The sequence below is a fragment of the Dasypus novemcinctus genome, chromosome 12, assembly GCF_030445035.2.
Source record: "Dasypus novemcinctus isolate mDasNov1 chromosome 12, mDasNov1.1.hap2, whole genome shotgun sequence".
Lineage (NCBI taxonomy): Eukaryota > Metazoa > Chordata > Mammalia > Cingulata > Dasypodidae > Dasypus > Dasypus novemcinctus.
This window is the reverse complement of record NC_080684.1, coordinates 55,278,237-55,295,450: the sequence shown is the minus strand read 5'-3', so window position 1 is coordinate 55,295,450 and position 17,214 is coordinate 55,278,237. Positions and strand designations below refer to the sequence as shown.

Genomic DNA, 17,214 nt, shown 5'->3' with positions numbered 1-17,214 from the left:
TTTATTTTCGATGCTGTCAAACATAGAGGCAGATATAGTATACCCTTAATGTTTTGGTACATTTATAATAAAATATTTTATATTAGACATTTTCCCACAACATCATTAAATTTGCTGCAGAATTGCTATGGGCTTAATACGAATTTGGAAAGCAAAAGGCAAACATATTACTCCATGCTCTGTTCCATCAACTGTCAACCACAGGCAAGGAAGCTAATGGCAAAAATGCCTTTTCCTTTTTTTCACTCAGAGAACCTATTTTGACCCTCTCAAGTCCCTAAAGTTTTATTTTCAAATATTTATTAGAGTCTCTATTTAAATTATATTCTGATTTATAAAAGTATCAATAGAGTAGCAAAGCCTATGTTTATCACAAAGTATTTCAAAGAACAATAGTTAAGAGAGGTGTTAGTAAGTACTATTTGAAAATAAATAACAAATGTTTTCTTGTTCAAAAAACTTGGAAAATCCTAGATTGAACAAAATATGCAGAACCTTAATATGCAAATTTATATTGAGAATCTCCAAGTTACAAAAGGAGCATTTTGAAAAAAGTTTATGGAATATTTTTTTTCCTTAGTTTCCATTCATCAAAGTTCATTACTAAAATAATTACTTATTGAGCACTTACTATGCTTTTCTTTTCTCCAGCTTACATTCTTATACAGCAGAGAGACAAAAAATATCTAGATTGTGTTAAATATTAAGAAATAAAGGAAAGAATGATATATGTAAAATAGTGAATGGAGAGGGCAACTCTATATAGTCAACAGATGATCTCTTGGGGATGTGACATTTGAGTTAAGACTTGAATGGTGAAAATAACCCAGAGGGAACAAAAAGGGTTACCCATGTGCTTGGTTTTGAACGAATAGCATGGAGGCTGCTAAGGCTGGAGCAGAACATTCAGAGATGGTATGGGTAAGAGATGAGGTTGGAGAAGGAAGGAGATAGAATAAAGTCATTATAAGGCATGGTAAAATGTTTGAATTTTACTATAAACACAACACGAAGCAAACTGCTAGCGGAAAGGAAGAACAAATTATATTAGTCTAGTTCTCTAGGGAAACAGAACTGACAGAAGGTATCTGTAAATAGTATGATATTTGATAAAATTCTCTCATGTGACCGTGGGGATGCACAAGTCCAAATTCTGCAAGGCAGGCTATAAACCAGGGGCTCCAGTGAAAGTCCTTCATGAGTTCCCAGGAGGTCCTGGCTGTCTGAGGTAGAGTTGGGAATTCTCTCTGAATGCTAAAATATCCTGAGTTATTTGTGGATGTAATCAGCCATCTATGCAATCAACTCACCGATGATTAAAATCCATGAAATGCCCTTGTTTTACAGTTAGCCTGGTGTGTGTTTGATGAGATAACTAGACACCATACCTGACCAAGTTGACACAGTTTAACCATCCCACAAACAAAGAGAAGCTTTGTAAGGGCAGGTAAGCACAGCTAACCCCAGTGTCTAGAAGAGTGCCTGGCACTGTAAATTCAATAGTGTTTGTGGAATTAAGACCCAGAAAGTGGTGGATTTCAGCCAGAAAATGTTTTTGATGGTTAAATTCACGTGTCAACTTGGCCAGCTTTTAGGTCCAGTTGTTTGGTCAAGTAAGCATTTGCCTAATAAAGTCACATCAGTAAGTTGATTGCCATCTGTGGTTGATTACATCTACAACTGAGGCCATTGACTTCAGCAAGGAGAGATGTCTTACCCAGTTAAAGATATCTTATCAGTTACAGGCTTTAAAAGGAGAAGTGATGATTTCAGCAGTCAGAAGAGAGAATTTCCATCTCTACTTCAGCCAGCCAGCTTCTCCTGGGGAATTTATCGAAATCCATCAGAATTCCAGCTTGCAGCCCTCCCTATGAAATTTGGACTTGTGCATCACCACAGTCATGTAAGATAATTCTTATAAAAATCTCATAATATTTACAAATATCTCTTGTTGATTCTGTTTCCCTAGAGAACTTGACTAATACCCTGTACAATATAAAAAACTAAAACATGAATATTTATTTGTCAATGGTTTGTCTCTGATGTGAATAATTCATATGCATTCTTAAAACTAAAGAGAAATAGCTAATGGTTTTAGTGAGAGCTTTATTCAGAATATATTTGTATAGTTTATAAATAACTTTAGTCCTGTACTTATAACACCATTAAGGCGGCGGACTTGGCCCAGTGGTTAGGGCGTCCATCTACCACATGGGAGGTCCGCGGTTCAAACCCCGGGCCTCCTTGACCTGTGTGGAGCTGGCCCATGAGCAGTGCTGTTGCATGCAAGGGGTGCCCTGCCACGCAGGGGTGCCCCCTGCGTAGGGGAGCCCCACGCGCAAGGAGCGTGCCCCATGAAGAGAGCCACCCAGTGCGAAAGAAAGTGCAGCCTGCCCAGGAATGGCGCCGCACACACGGAGAGCTGACACAACAAGATGACGCAATAAAAAGAAAACACCGATACCTGTGCTGCTGACAACAACAGAAGCGGCCAAAGAAGATGCAGCAAATAGACACAGAGAACAGACAACCGGGAAGGGGAGAGAAGTAAATAAATAAATAAATCTTTAAAAAAAAAAACATTAAGAGTCAATAGGAATTGCTAACATTTTTCAGATATATTTCACCACATTTTATTGGTGAATAAAATGTTATATGGCTTATTATTTATCTGAGGAATCACAAAAACTTTATATATTTATGTTATAGATGACAAGGATCTACTCAATTTTCAAATGGATAATCTTTAAGCAATTGGGAGGATCTTAGAAACAGTGTTTTTGTTTTAACTGCAATTCCCCTATGTTACCTTAATATTAATAATAACATTCTTTGTGTCAACTGCATAGTTTACCCTAAAATATTTTTGTAAATATACATATTTAAATGATAATTTCATGTAGACAATTTAACTATGTAAATATGTAATGTACATGTTGAGAAAATATCTAAAGTGCACAGTAAAACCCTTCCATATTTGATGTAAACATCTTTAGCTAAAATTACAATATAATCACATGTACATAACTGTTTAGTTAACTAGCAATTAGAGTATAATTATTACCATTTGCATGATGAAAGTGATATATAGAAAGATATTTTCAAAAGTTTCATTTTCATGAATCTGCTTTTCTTATTAATTAGAGCTAATTCCAAAGTTGATTTACAAATACAGTTTAACCCTTAATTTTATATGTTGATTCAAATAGTACTACTATTTTTTAACCAATAGGAAAAAAATGTGTTTGAAGAGGTAAAAGTAATATTTATTTCCCATGCATAGAAAAATTGAATAAAAATTCTTTTGATAAAGATGATTTCAGCTGTGTTAATTTTTAGCCAAAAACATTTGCCTTTGTTTTTAATGTTTAGATTTAAAAATACATGGTCCAGGATCATGGCAGCTCAGAGAGCTTTAAGGCGGGTTGTTTCGGAAGGCCGGGGCAGTGACTGCCCGAATCTGGGTGGAATGTCGGATGTTTAGCTTCCTGTGGCATTTTGAGGAGCAGAACTCTTCCATTACATACCTCAGTTGTGCCTAAGGAGATGTATGCAAGAACTTTCTTCAAATTTGCTGCACCATTAATAAGCAAAAGAAAAGAATATTCAGAGAGAAGAAGTATAGGGTATTCTATGATGGAATTGTATGATGTGGTATCAGGAGTGTAAGCATTTTGTTCCTTGGTGTAAAAAATAAGATGTAATATCAAAGAGATCTGGATACTGTAAAACACAATTAGAAATTGGGTTCCCACCTGTGCTGGAGTGATGTACCTCAGTAATAACCTTTGGTAAAGGCATCCTGCACGGATGTAGACATTTCAATCATTTGGAGACAGTTTGGGGTTTTAGCCCGGGTCTTCCTAGCTAACCCAAGAAATTGTACTTTGGATTTTTCAATTTCTTTTGAATTTCACTCACTTCTACACTCTCAGCTTGCTACATTGTTTTTTGATGGAGTTGTAAAGCTGGTGATAGCTGGCTTTGAAAGAAAAGCATGTAAGCTGTATGGTTCAGAAACAAATATACCTCGGGAATTAATGCTATATGAAGTTCATCACATGTAATGCTATATGAAATTCATCAGATGTAGAGGGGGATATACTGGTGTCACCTACTTATTACTATGTCCGTTCACATTAATGAAGTGCTTTCATCATTAACTTTTAGAAGTTAGAAAGTATTTGTTAAACCCAGCTGTAATTAAAAACTTGCACCATTAAAAGCTTGCACATAGAATATAGAACCACAAGTACATAGAATTTTCTTCAGTCAACTCTAATTCAAAGTAATGTGTACATCAATATTCTGCATTTATAATAGGATGTCATTACTGTTGCTATAATATTGATATCACTCTTAAGAACAGAAATTGAAACTATGTTTAAAACTTATAATTATCACTTTACTTGAAAGAGCTTAGTTTAGATACCCACGCAGTATGTATTATATTAACCATATCACATTTAAGATAACTCAGATTCTGTGTAACTTATTTTTACAGGTCCTGCCTTGTGGCTTAGTGTATGTGAGTAATCATCAGATATTTTAAAACCTAAAAATGCTTGCTATTGAATTGTTCTTATGAATGGTAATAGAGAATTCAGTGCTACTTAGCTTTCAGATACAGTGAATATATTTTTGCAAGTTGTCGAAAGCTTTAAGCTACTTTTCTAGTAGTTTGCAACCCTCTCCCAAGTACTTTGGCTGATTTTCAACAATGCTAATTGTGCATCAAATTGTCTTTAACAGATGAAGATGGCTGATATATCTCCAGCACTATGCATCCCTATTTTCTATTTATTGTGTCTACTCACTTTGGGATTAAAAAAAAAAAAAAAGTTTTAAACAAATCAATGTAAGGACTGAAATAGGAACTTAATAAAGGCAATTTGTTAAAAAAATTGGTCCATTTTTTAAACAGTATTAGGTTTAAATATATTAATGTTTGAATTAATGCTGAACCAAAATGACATTAAGAATATAAATTGTGATTATCAGTTTTAATTTCCTGAATGTTTCTTTTAAAGGTCTGAGATAAATCATAAGGTTTTTTGTTGTTTTTTTTTTAAAGATTTATTTATTTATTTAATTCCCCCCCTCCCCCGGTTGTCTGTTCTCTGTGTCTATTTGCTGCGTCTTGTTTCTTTGTCCGCTTCTGTTGTCATCAGCAGCATGGGAAGTGTGGGCGGCGCCATTCCTGGGCATGGCTGCACTTTTTTTCGCACTGGGCGGCTTCTCCTTACGAGGCGCACTCCTTGCGCGTTGGGCTCCCCTACGCGGGGGACACCCCTGCGTGGCACGGCACTCCTTGCGCACATCAGCACTGCGCATGGGCCAGCTCCACACGGGTCAAGGAGGCCCGGGGTTTGAACCGCGGACCTCCCATGTGGTAAACGGACTCCCTAACCACTGGGCCAAGTCTGTTTCCCAACCATAAGGTTTTGAGGTTCATGAAATTCTGAAGGAAGATTATAGACCCAAGATCTTAGATCATTATAGAAATAAGCATGAGATAAATGACATAAAACCTTAATTTCAAAATATTTGAGTTCTACTTAAATTTTCTTAGGGTTTCGCTTGGTAGGAAATACCAGGAGGGTCTTCTATATAACAAAACTGTTCATAATTTTTATATTTGGTCATTTCATTTGAATGCAGGAGATTCTTAACAATGACCCTGAACATGAATCATGTAAAGTCGTGGTAATAAGAATAATAACCCATTTACCCAACAGTTGTCATGAAGATTCAATCAAAATAAAATTTACACTGCCTATTAATGTATTTTGTATATTGTATATGCTCAATTCATGTTGTTATCATTAATGTTATTAATTGAAACAACTGAGCAATAGGACATTCTACTTTTAAAATAATTGCTTGGTATTAGAGAAACATGCTTACTTCAAGGTCCTTCACTGATGCCTCTTATGGAGTCATTACTAGGAATGACTTGGAATTCTCTGAAAGTTGATAGTTCTACTTTCCAAGTCTTCAGAAATGTAAATCAATTTATTAAGTCATAAATCAGGAAAAATGAATAAAATAAAATTTTAGTGAGGGTGCCAAAATGGTCTTAAATACATTAAAAACAAAAATATCTTGCACTTAATATTATGATTATTTTACAAAATAAAGAAAACGTATAAAAATAAACAAAGCAGATAATAAGAATATGAACAGTTTTTTAAAGGAATATGTTTAGCATATGTATACACACAAACATAACGTGTCCACAATATCTATGTATGTATATACATGTTTGTACTTGTATACTTATTTAGATGTATACATATATGTATATATCCACATGTATATGGATTATGTACAAATATATGAATATGTATGTATGTGGTCATATAAATTTCCAGGGATGCTTGAAAATATCAATCAATGGCTCTACCCTCTTCTGGGGACCAGAGTCTGATAGATAACTAGTACCATTCTGTTGATTGTTTAGTTACCTTCTTAAAATACTCTCATTTCTCCCTCCCATGGATTCCCTCCATCTTACACCCCCTCACATTCCTGCACCATAGAACAATACTGCTGCACCACTATCACCACCATTTACTGCTCAACCACACCCTTCTACCTTATCATGAATTCTGCCCACATTGAGTATCAATTCATCACCCTCTATTCCCCTTCTTTCTCCTGTTAACCTATCTTCCAGATTCTACCTCTGTGAGTCTGCACTGTTTCTTAAGAGACAATTTTTTCACTATAGGATGGACTTGGCCCCTTGTCAAAAATCACATAGAAGAGTGGGTTTCTTTTTTACACTCAATTCATTTTAGTTCAGAAAGCTGAATCCCACAATTTTGGTATGTTTTGTTTTCATTTTCATTTGTCTCACTGTGTTTCCTAATTTTCCTGTTATTTTGTTTCAGGGGAAAACATTCTTACAGATGCATTGTTTTAACCATGTTCATTTTTTCTTAAGATTTATTTATTTATTTATTTTATTTCCCCCCTTCTCCTCCTCCCGCCCTGCTGTTTTTGCTGTCTGTGTTCTCTTCTCTTCTCTTTTTCTCTCCTCTAGGATTCACCTGGAGACCTTTGATGTGGAGAAAGATTTCCTGTCAATTGTGTGACCTCAGTTCCTGGTTTCTGCTGCGCTTCATCTTGACTCTACCTTTGTCTCTCTTTTGATGCATCATCACATATTCATTTTTTGCAAGTAGGTTCACTATCAGATACACTCCCTTATTTCAACTTTTAGCTTTCCTTCTACTGATATACATGATCTTATACTTTCCCTTTCAACCACTATCACACCTATGTATTAGCACTGCTAATTACAAACACATTGATATGCTTTCACCATTTCTATTCATTTCCAAAGATTTACAAACAACTTTTACCAATTCCACACAGATTAAATCTCAGTTTGCCATTCTCTAACTTAATTCTATTTTCTGGTGATTTATATTTTAGTTATTAACTCCATGAGTTTGTTCATTATATTCAGTTCATTATAGTGAGATCATACAATATTGCTTAAGACATTCTCCTCATAAATGTCTTTTGATCATAAATGTAATTAGCCATTGATAAAATCAACTCACTGATGATATAAGTCTACAAAATGACCTCACAATAGCAATCAGACCAGATCTTGCTTGGCAAAGCAACTGGGCACAATTACCTGGCCAAATTGACACATGACCATAACCATCACACAAACATACTACACTAATGCATAGTTAATAGTAGGGAAAACTGGGGGTGTTTGGGTTGTATATGGGAACTCTGTACTTTTCTTTAAGCCTACAACTTCTCTAATAAAAAATGAAAAAGTCAATCACCAGAAAAATAATGAAGTATATTTACTACATGAACTTATCAATTAGAAATTTAAGAACTATTTTTCTATTTTAACTACTAAAAAAATTTAGAATGAATGAGTTTTGGGAGAAATAAAATGAAAGAATCAGTGTTAGGTTTATATTTTTTTAAAAATAAAGTATTCCTTTAGGAATTTATTGTTTATGTACTTAGAGATGAAGTGGAAGACAAGTAGGTGCCTTGAGGTTTTTTCTAGCTCCAATGATTCTATCTCTGGAACTTTTTCTGAATAAAATAAACATTATCAATAAGCTGAATAAAATTTTTCTCCATATGGTAAGAAAATTAGGTTCTGAAATATAGCATATTCCAAACAAGAAAATACTAAATAATAATGACTCCATATGCTGAATATGATTTCTTTGAGAAGGATGACTTCTGGAAAAGATGAGTTTGTGTGATAAAGGTGAGTCCAATGAATACATTTAGGAACTAAAGTTCCTTTTTAAACGTTAGTAGGAAATGGAAAGAAGACAATTACTTTGGTAAAATTATTCCAACTTGGTCACATATAAAAAATAAATAAATAAGACTCACCCTGTTTTCAGGGTATATAAACAAAATGCACTGCCACAATTTGTTAAAGATGTACACACAAAAAAGTCAGTAAATGAACAAAAAATATACTAATCACCTTGATCAATGTTTTATCCAAGTTTAGAAATGGGAAAGTAAATATTTTGAGATTCAGTAAACTGATAGATGAGGAATTATCTGTTTCTTAACAACTTTTTAGAAAAAAAATAATATGTTGAAAAAATAAATGGCTATTTGTTCTATAGTGGAGAAAAATTATAGTTAAAATATTAAGCACAATAATTTCAAAGGTCTGGGAGAGTTTGCCTTTCATTTTGGTATGAGCTGAAGGTAGTTTGGATGTCAGGCCTCCATTTCCATAGAAGTCTTATGTTCATCTCTGTTCATGAAGGCAAAACCAAAACAGGATATAATTGGGAATAGTTTAGGATCCCATTCTATCTCCATTTGCATCTTGATATTTCCCCAGAAAAATCGAATCATAATCTTCAATTAAAGGAAGATATTAAAAATAATTAATTGTGGGTACCATACAAGCTCACCTGTTCAGAGCAAAGGTTATTGGTAATTAAACTAAATGGTCAACCAGGTACTGACTGCATATCTTCTTTTCTTTAACTAAAATCTAGAAGCAAATCAGTGCCAAGGCTTATGTAAATTTCAGAGTTCATGGCTATGTTCCAGTACATACATTTAACTTCCTCCTGAACATCACAATTAAATTTTCAGGGTGCCAACTCATACTCAACATGTAAATTTTGTCATATCAAATTCACATGAACTTGTGTTTCTATTCATTCCTGTAATCCTCATTTAGAGAGTAACACAAGCATTCTCTCTGATTAGGAAAATTAACCTAATGCACAGGCCAGAGACAAAGGAGTTGTTCTTGATATTCCAGGACAGAGGAGGAAGTTGAGAAGAGAAATTGTAGAAATTGACATAATGCAGATTACTGATGCTTTGCAAACTATCTTAGAGATTCTTGAACTTTATTCTAAATATAATGCATAGCTCTGTGATTTTAATGCCATAATATAAAATATACTCAGATTTAACTTTTTACTCTGAATTTTTTTACCATTTTCCAGTGCTGCTGATTTCTAAGTTATCAGTATGCAAACATGTTATTTTCAAACTATTTTTCTTCAGATATAATTTGAGTTTTTGTATGGTGAATACCATTATGTCAGTTTGAGATTATTTATGAATCCCCAAAAGAGAAAGATTATGTTTGCAAACTAATCTCATCTTCTGGCTCTGATAACTTTCAAATTAAATTCAGAGAGGAACCTCTGATTAAGTTTGCTTAATAAAATCAATTTAGGGCTTCTGATTGGACTCAGGTTGAGTCCCTGCCCCTTGGTCACCTCATATTAATAGACACTCACTCAAGAAGACACACAGGGAAAAGAGAGAGCTCTGTCACTTTTTATCCTGGGATCCCAGGGGGAGATGAACCGTTTGCCTGATAGTTTGCAGCTGACTTGGGAATGGAAGATACAGAAGACCCAGAAATAAAGGAGCACTATGCCAGGCAAGAGAGGAAATCCTGAGAGACAAGCTCTATGCCCTATGCCAGCCTGCAGCTGATAGAGATGAAGCCCAGAAAACAACATTGAGATGGACTCTTTATGGCCTTGTAACTATAAGATTTTACCTCAAATAAATATACTTTATAAAAGAAAAGACATTTCTGGTACTTTACCTTGGCATCCCTTTGGCAGACAAATGCAGAATTTAGTACCAGGAGTGGGGTTCAGTCTATTGAACTTACAAAAATGCTGGAATGGTTTTATAAATTGGTAAGGGGTATTTTTTGGAGGAATTGTGAGAAGCTTGGTGGAAAAGGCCTTGAATGCTTTGAAGAAACTGTTGGTAGGAATATGGAGCCTGAAATTATTTCTGATAAAGTCTTAGAAAGAAATGATGAAACTATTATTGAAACTGGAGGAAAGATGATCCATGTTTTAAAGTTACAGTGAACTCAGCAAGATGGACTCCTGATGTTAGATGGAGTGAAGAATTTGTAAGTGAGGAGCTTGGACATTTAGCTGAGGAAATTTTCAAACTAAATATGAAGAATGGAGGTTGACAGTTTCTTGCAGCTTATAGCAAAATGTGAGAGGAAAGAGACTAACTGAGACCTGAATTTTTAGGCACAAAAAATCCAAGACTGATTCTGGACATTCCCAGCCTCTGAAAATCAAGACCCCATACTATAGTGCCCCACTTGAGGAATTAACTAAACTTGAAATATGTAAGTCAGTATTGAAAATGCAGTTATCCAGGAAAGATTTGTGGAAAGTTTTACTGTCTGATGGCTAGGACCCCTGCTTCCTGCATGCTAAACCAATAAGCTTTTTGCAAGATCTATATGAGCAAAACCATTGTCATCCTGGACCAAAGGAGACATGGAGAATAGAGATGGAAGGGAAAATGGCTTTAAAAGCTAAACCAAAGAAGCTGAGGCCTGGAATTAAGACATCTCCTTGGGTCAAGAGTGGGACCCCACCCATGTGTATGGAGAAAGTGAGTTTGCCTCAGCATTTGAAGAGGGTGGATATTCCAGCCAGTTGATCAGGGAGAGTTCGACCATCCCAGGCTACAGAGAGGGTGAAGCACATTATCCAGTGGTTGGGGGAGTTAGGTCATGATCCTACCTCTTTGGGGGGAGGGGTGAGCCTGTTCAAAAAGTGAGGTCAACACCCCACTTTTATGAAAGGGTTGGGCTTAATCCACATAGATTCAGGAAGACCAGGTCACCAGCTCACTGTTCTGAGGAGGTTGAGCCTGTATGCCAGAGATTAAGGGAGAATGTCACTACCACCTAACTATACTAAGAGGGTAGAAATTGTACCCCAGAGATTGGAGAAAGGTGGCTATCACCCCAATGTTCTTAGAAGAGGGTGAGGTCTGGACCTTGGTTGCCACCAGATGTTTGATGAAGGTGGGACCAAGAAAATGACCATTGGGCAAGGCTTTGGAAAGGGTGGAAAAGGAAACATCATTCTAAGGATGACTCTCAGGCTTTGAAATCTAATGAAATATGCCCCAAAGGTTTTCAGAAATGTTGGGGACATGTGACACATGTTTCCCTCCCAAATTCTCCTTATGGTAATACAAATGTTTATCCTATGGCTGTCCCTTTGCATATTGGAAGCAGATAACTTATTTTGTAAGTTTCACAGGTCTACAGTCAGGGAGGACTTTGCCCTAAGACAAACTGTATTTTTATAACTGATTGTGATGCGATTTGTGTTTAGCATTGAATACATTGTATTTAGCATTGAATACATTGTATTTAGCATTGTATTTAGCACTGAAAGGATTTAAGGTTTTGGGGCTACTGTAATGCCTTTTTGGGATTCACAGGGTGGAATGTGGCAGTTTGAGATTATTTATGAACCCCAGAAAGAAAAAAATTATGTTTACAAATGAAACGATTCCTCTGGCTGTGATACCCTTTGATTGTATCAAATGCAGTGAGAGGCCTCTGATTAAATTTACTTGATAAAATGAATTTAGGGCTTCTGATTGGGCTATGTCAGTAAGGCGTAACTCAGGCTGAGTCCCACTCCCTTAGTGGGCTGATATAAATGGACACTCACTCAAGTAAACACACTGAAAGAGAGAAAGGTCTGCCATATATGACCATGGGGCCCTAGGGAGAGATGAACCATTTGTATGAAAGTTTGCAACTGAACTTGGGAGGGGAAGACATCAAAGACCAAGAAAGAAAGAAGCCCTATGACAGGAAAGAAAGGAAATCCTCAAAGACAGGCCCCATGCCAGCCTTCAGCTGAGAGAGGGGAAGCCCAGAAAACGACCTTCAGTTGGATTCTTTAGGGCCTTGCAGCTGTAAGCTTTTACACCAACTGATTTCTGGTACTTTTCATTGGCATCCCTTTGGCAGACTAATAAAACCATTTTATCCTATTTTTCATAGATTTATAACTTTCTCATGAACAATTTGATTGTTTGCGCTCTATGGACTTTGAGATACTTTCATTTTAGGAATGTTTAAAAATTTTGTTAACACTCCATCTACTTTTTCTCCTAGTTTTGTGGTAATTCCCTTCCTTGTATCAGTTCCCATACAAAAAAAAAAAAAAAAAATTTTTAAGCATGACTTTCAATGCATTAAAGTCACAGAAAATCATATTGTATGTGCAAATTTTATCAGATACATAAGAAGTGCTTAAAGCAATTTTTTTGTTTATATACATACATCATAATATATTTATATAATATATCAAAATGTCTCATGTGTGGTTAATATTTCCTTCTAGGATAATGCTTTCAATGATTTTCAGAATCTTAACTTACTTTTGAAGTGTAAGACCAAGCAACATTAGTTTCTATTTTTAAAAAATAGTTATCAAAATGATAAAGCAAGCAAAAATAATACACTTTCATTTTCAATCAAGACTTTAGTCAGTTCAGATTACCAGTTCAATTTCTCTTTATATAACGATATCTATAATATCAAGCATCAGCTGAACAAGCACCAGACATTTATTCATTCTTATATTTATTCATACAACTACTGTTTTGTTTTTGATTATGCTACTGTTATGGAGCATACAAAATTGATCCAAATTAGAACTCTGTCCTCCAAAATCTAACGTTCTTTTTTTTAACATAAAAGATGTCAGACAATCAAAGTGATTGTTTTTTAAATTTTTGTTTGATTAATGAATATGAAAAAATCTATATTGTCAAGAAAAGTAACTACCAAATGAAAAGCTTGAGAAAATTAGTGAAGATTGGTGGGCTATAGAACATTTTGATGGCTTAAATACAAAGTAGATTGAAGATTTTTGGAGAGCAAAATGACAATAAATTTCAAAAGTCATTAAAACTTTTATGCCTAGGAACTAATTTTTAGGAAAATACAAAAATGCACAAAATTTATGCATAATTATGATATTTGATTTTACATAAAAATTTAAAATCTGTGTAATCTTTAGAGAATGATTAAATAAGATACATACTTAATATGGTTATTCATACAGCTGTTAAAAATCACATTCCAAGTAAATATTTAAAGATAAAGGAATATATTCATATAAATATGTTATACAAAAAAAGAAACCAAAAATATTATACATTCCATATGATCTACATTTTATTATGTAGGTATTTCTGTGTATGTCTACATAATAAAAAGAAAATCAGAAAAATTTAGAAAGGTAACTCTGGGGAGTGGGAATATAGGTAAGTTTTCAAATTTTGTACAATAAAGTCTATTAATAGAAAGCATATGATTACTTTCATAAGCGGGAAATTTACCAGTAGCATATGGTCCACAATATAAACACTAAGTACATTTACAAACTATATGATATACACATAAACAACTAAGGATCCTCAAAGACAACATTAAATAAGTGTTAGTAAAAAATCTGAGCAGTTTGGGAATTTTGAGGTAGGAACAATTTTTTTTTTTCTCAAAGAATTCAGCAGCAAAAGTTTTATTTACATGTGCAGACTTTATTTGAATCTTTACAAACAGTATTTTGATAAGGAGAAAATGGGAAGATAGGTAACCCTGGCAGGGGCAACATAACTTAAAGCAACAAGACATGAAAGTGTGTCTTTCAGAGAAGATGTAATAATTACATTTTTGAGGTCAGAGCAGAAGTTATAAGAAGGAAGCCATTCAAAGGAATCAGGAATTTCCCAGGGAGCTATAGTGTTTCTTTGCCCTGTTTGAAGTAAAAGGGGAGCCTACAACTTCTTACCCAGGAGTATATCTCAGGCTATTGTTCCTAAATTTCTGAGGTTAATTACTCACTCAGTAGCTACTTAAATGAGCCATTGCCCACTTTTCAAGAAAGGGAAATTATGTTCCTTGATTATAAATGAAAATAAATAAATGTGTAAATTGCAATAATCTTTTCAGATTTTTTTGCTTTTGCTCTTGGAAAATGCTAAGACTGAGAACATGTGACTACCTTTTCCTGAAAGCCAAGTGTTTTTGTTGTGGTGGTGGTAGTCATTGGTTGTTTACTTCCTTTAGGTATCTCAGGTGTTCTATTTGAAGGATATAAGTCTTGATTGTTTCCTTCATATCTCTTCAAAGTTACATCTAGAGCTAACTCTCTAAAAAAGTGTTTTAAAATATTTTTCTATAAGATGAAAGAAACTTCTATCCTACCACTTCTGTGCCAGAGGTTAGAGCATCTGATTTGGGGAACGTTTTGTAATAAACATTTTAAAATTGCATTACTAACATCTTAAACTGCTTTGGACTAGCTACTTGACACAACTAAAAAGAAAATGTCTTCTAAAATCCAATAGCATTCTGGAAAATTTTTAGGGCAAAACATAAAAATTGTTTCTCTAATATTATAAATGTTATCACTTATCTAAGTTACATCACTTCATATCACATATCTAAGTTGCATTGTCTGAGCTTAAATAGTGAAGTAAACTGTTGATGTATTGCAAACATTCATTATTTTATAACCCTACATACATTTGTAAAATTCAATTAATACTAGATGGTTTAATCCTTTGTCTAAATTTTCCTAAATTTGGAAATTTATGGAAGAGCTAACTCCAGAAGTCTCCATCAACATTTTGGAATGACTATGGCTCACCTGTCACAGATGGAAAAAAACAATGCAGAGGACTTCATGATGCTTATACAGAAGTCAACCATGGAACTGGGATGATAACAGCATGAAAGTCAGGAACCTGTGCTATAGAACCAGATGGGTGGCATCTAAACCCCATAACTACTTAAGTGACTTGAGGCAAATTATTAAATTTTTGTGCTCCTCTCTTATTTCCTCATCAGTAAAATGAGGGTAGCAATGAGATTTGTTTGTTTGTTTGTTTAACTCAAAGATTTTAGGAATTTAGTAATATAACTTTTAAGTACCAAGGTATTTATCTGGCACATAATAAGAGCTCAATATGCTATTATTTTCTTTTAACTAAGGATACAGAAGTACAGAAAAAAAAAGCATCTAAATCCCATTGCTTCAAAGGAGCACATATCTAAATGCTGAGTAATTTCCTAAGGATACACTCATTGTTTTGTCCTATTGTTTCCTCTAGAGTTATTCAGAAATGCATTTCCTTTAAGCAAGTCCTAATGGCTGTCACTATGATTTAAAGCTTTCTACTGAATCTTTCACATAGGCTATGGCTGCCTAAATTACTTTGGACCTAATTTTAGATAAACTGCCATAGCAAGTGTTGAATAAATGCATGAGTAAGCAAAGTAAAGCAAAACAGATATTTAACATTTGTGACTGGTGTTATCTTTCTGAAGTGTTTGAATAGAAGTAGTTGAAGTTGGTTAATTAGGTTCCACCCCCCACCCCACAGCAAATTTATGTTCAGAAACATTATGTGACATTCATCATTTCTCTAAAAGGGTTGTCACTGAATTACCTCTAGCTTTAAAAAGAGAGACAGTTCAGATCAATTCCAGATGTATTTCTCTCCAAGGTACCACCTCATCTTTCAACACAATAATAATGAAGAATGAGAAGATGAATACATTTAGACTAGCAGGATTTTTCAGCAGAAAATCTCTGCTATGGAAATGATGCTGTTTTCATAAAATTAAATTATATGGCCATAATTTACATTCTTATTATACGCATTAGTTATTAAACTGGATGAACATCTTTAAAAACTTAAGGCATGGTGCAAAATGGAAGAAATGGCAAAATTCTACAATGTGCAGTTGAATTTTTAAATACAGGTGAATGTATAACAGGAATGAAAATATGAGCTACACAAACTACAGGAGAGGGATACCGTCCTCTTCCTTTACATTATCTCCACCACCATACCAAATAAGCACACAATCTCCTCACTTGCAGAGCTGTAGCTATATATGTCCTTAAAATCATTTTGTTTTAGCAGTATTATTTTCAAAATCATTGAGTATTTAAATAACCTTAAATTAATGTATTATGAATAATTTCCTCTTTATCCACTATGATCTTACTTAGGCAGCCTTCACAGGTAACTCAGATATTTCAACTAAGATTCTGAAACTCCATGTTAATATCCAATATTGCAAGGGCTTCTACTGAACTGAATACAAACTTTGAGTACAAATTGACCACAGGGTGAAATCAATAAAGTGCACCCAAATGCTAAATGAGATCAAAGAAAAGAGCCATAAGAAAATAGACAAATCAATAAAGAGATGACAGATGACTAAATGTAAAAGTTATTGTTATCAATCATAAGCTTCAAATTCACTTTTAAAATGTCAAGAGGAAAGTTGAGCATTTAAAATGAAGAAAAAAATTGTGCTTTATTAATTAAAAAATAGATAGTCCTCTTGTCTGGAAAATTGAATGCTTACAACTTTATGCTATTCTCATAATTACAAAAAGGCTTTTATTGATAGTTGAATAATTTACAATTTTTCTAGGTCTATGTGGTTCATATTCAACCACTAAATATTTAGTAGACTTCAAACACAGTAGACATTTTTCACAGTTTTTGGGAAACTGAGCCCTTGGAAACTCAATGTCTATAAAAAAAAAAGGTTTTACCAATAAGGCAACCAGCTTGGGTATTAGGTCACACCTACGCCAACAAAGTTAAAAATAAAAAAAGATATTTCAGTACCCCTTCTCAGCCCTCATTCTTTACAACTATTGCAGATGTGTTGAAAGTCATAGCTGCAGGTAGAAGAAAACATTCTTCTTGAAGCTCAAAGAGTGTGTTAGAAATGCAGGCTTTCAGCCCCACCCAGGCTCACTGAATCAAAATCCTCCTTTACAGAGGTCTTTAATTCACAGTGCCTGTTATATCACCCACATTCTGAGTATTTTACTGTAA

At 34.3% G+C, this 17,214-nt stretch overlaps 1 pseudogene; it reads left to right on the top strand.

Moving 5' to 3' along the window:
• The first annotated feature begins 3,541 nt into the window (after positions 1–3,541).
• On the top strand, positions 3,542–4,067 carry LOC101433021 (coenzyme Q-binding protein COQ10 homolog B, mitochondrial pseudogene; annotated as a pseudogene).
• The last annotated feature ends 13,147 nt before the right edge of the window (positions 4,068–17,214 follow it).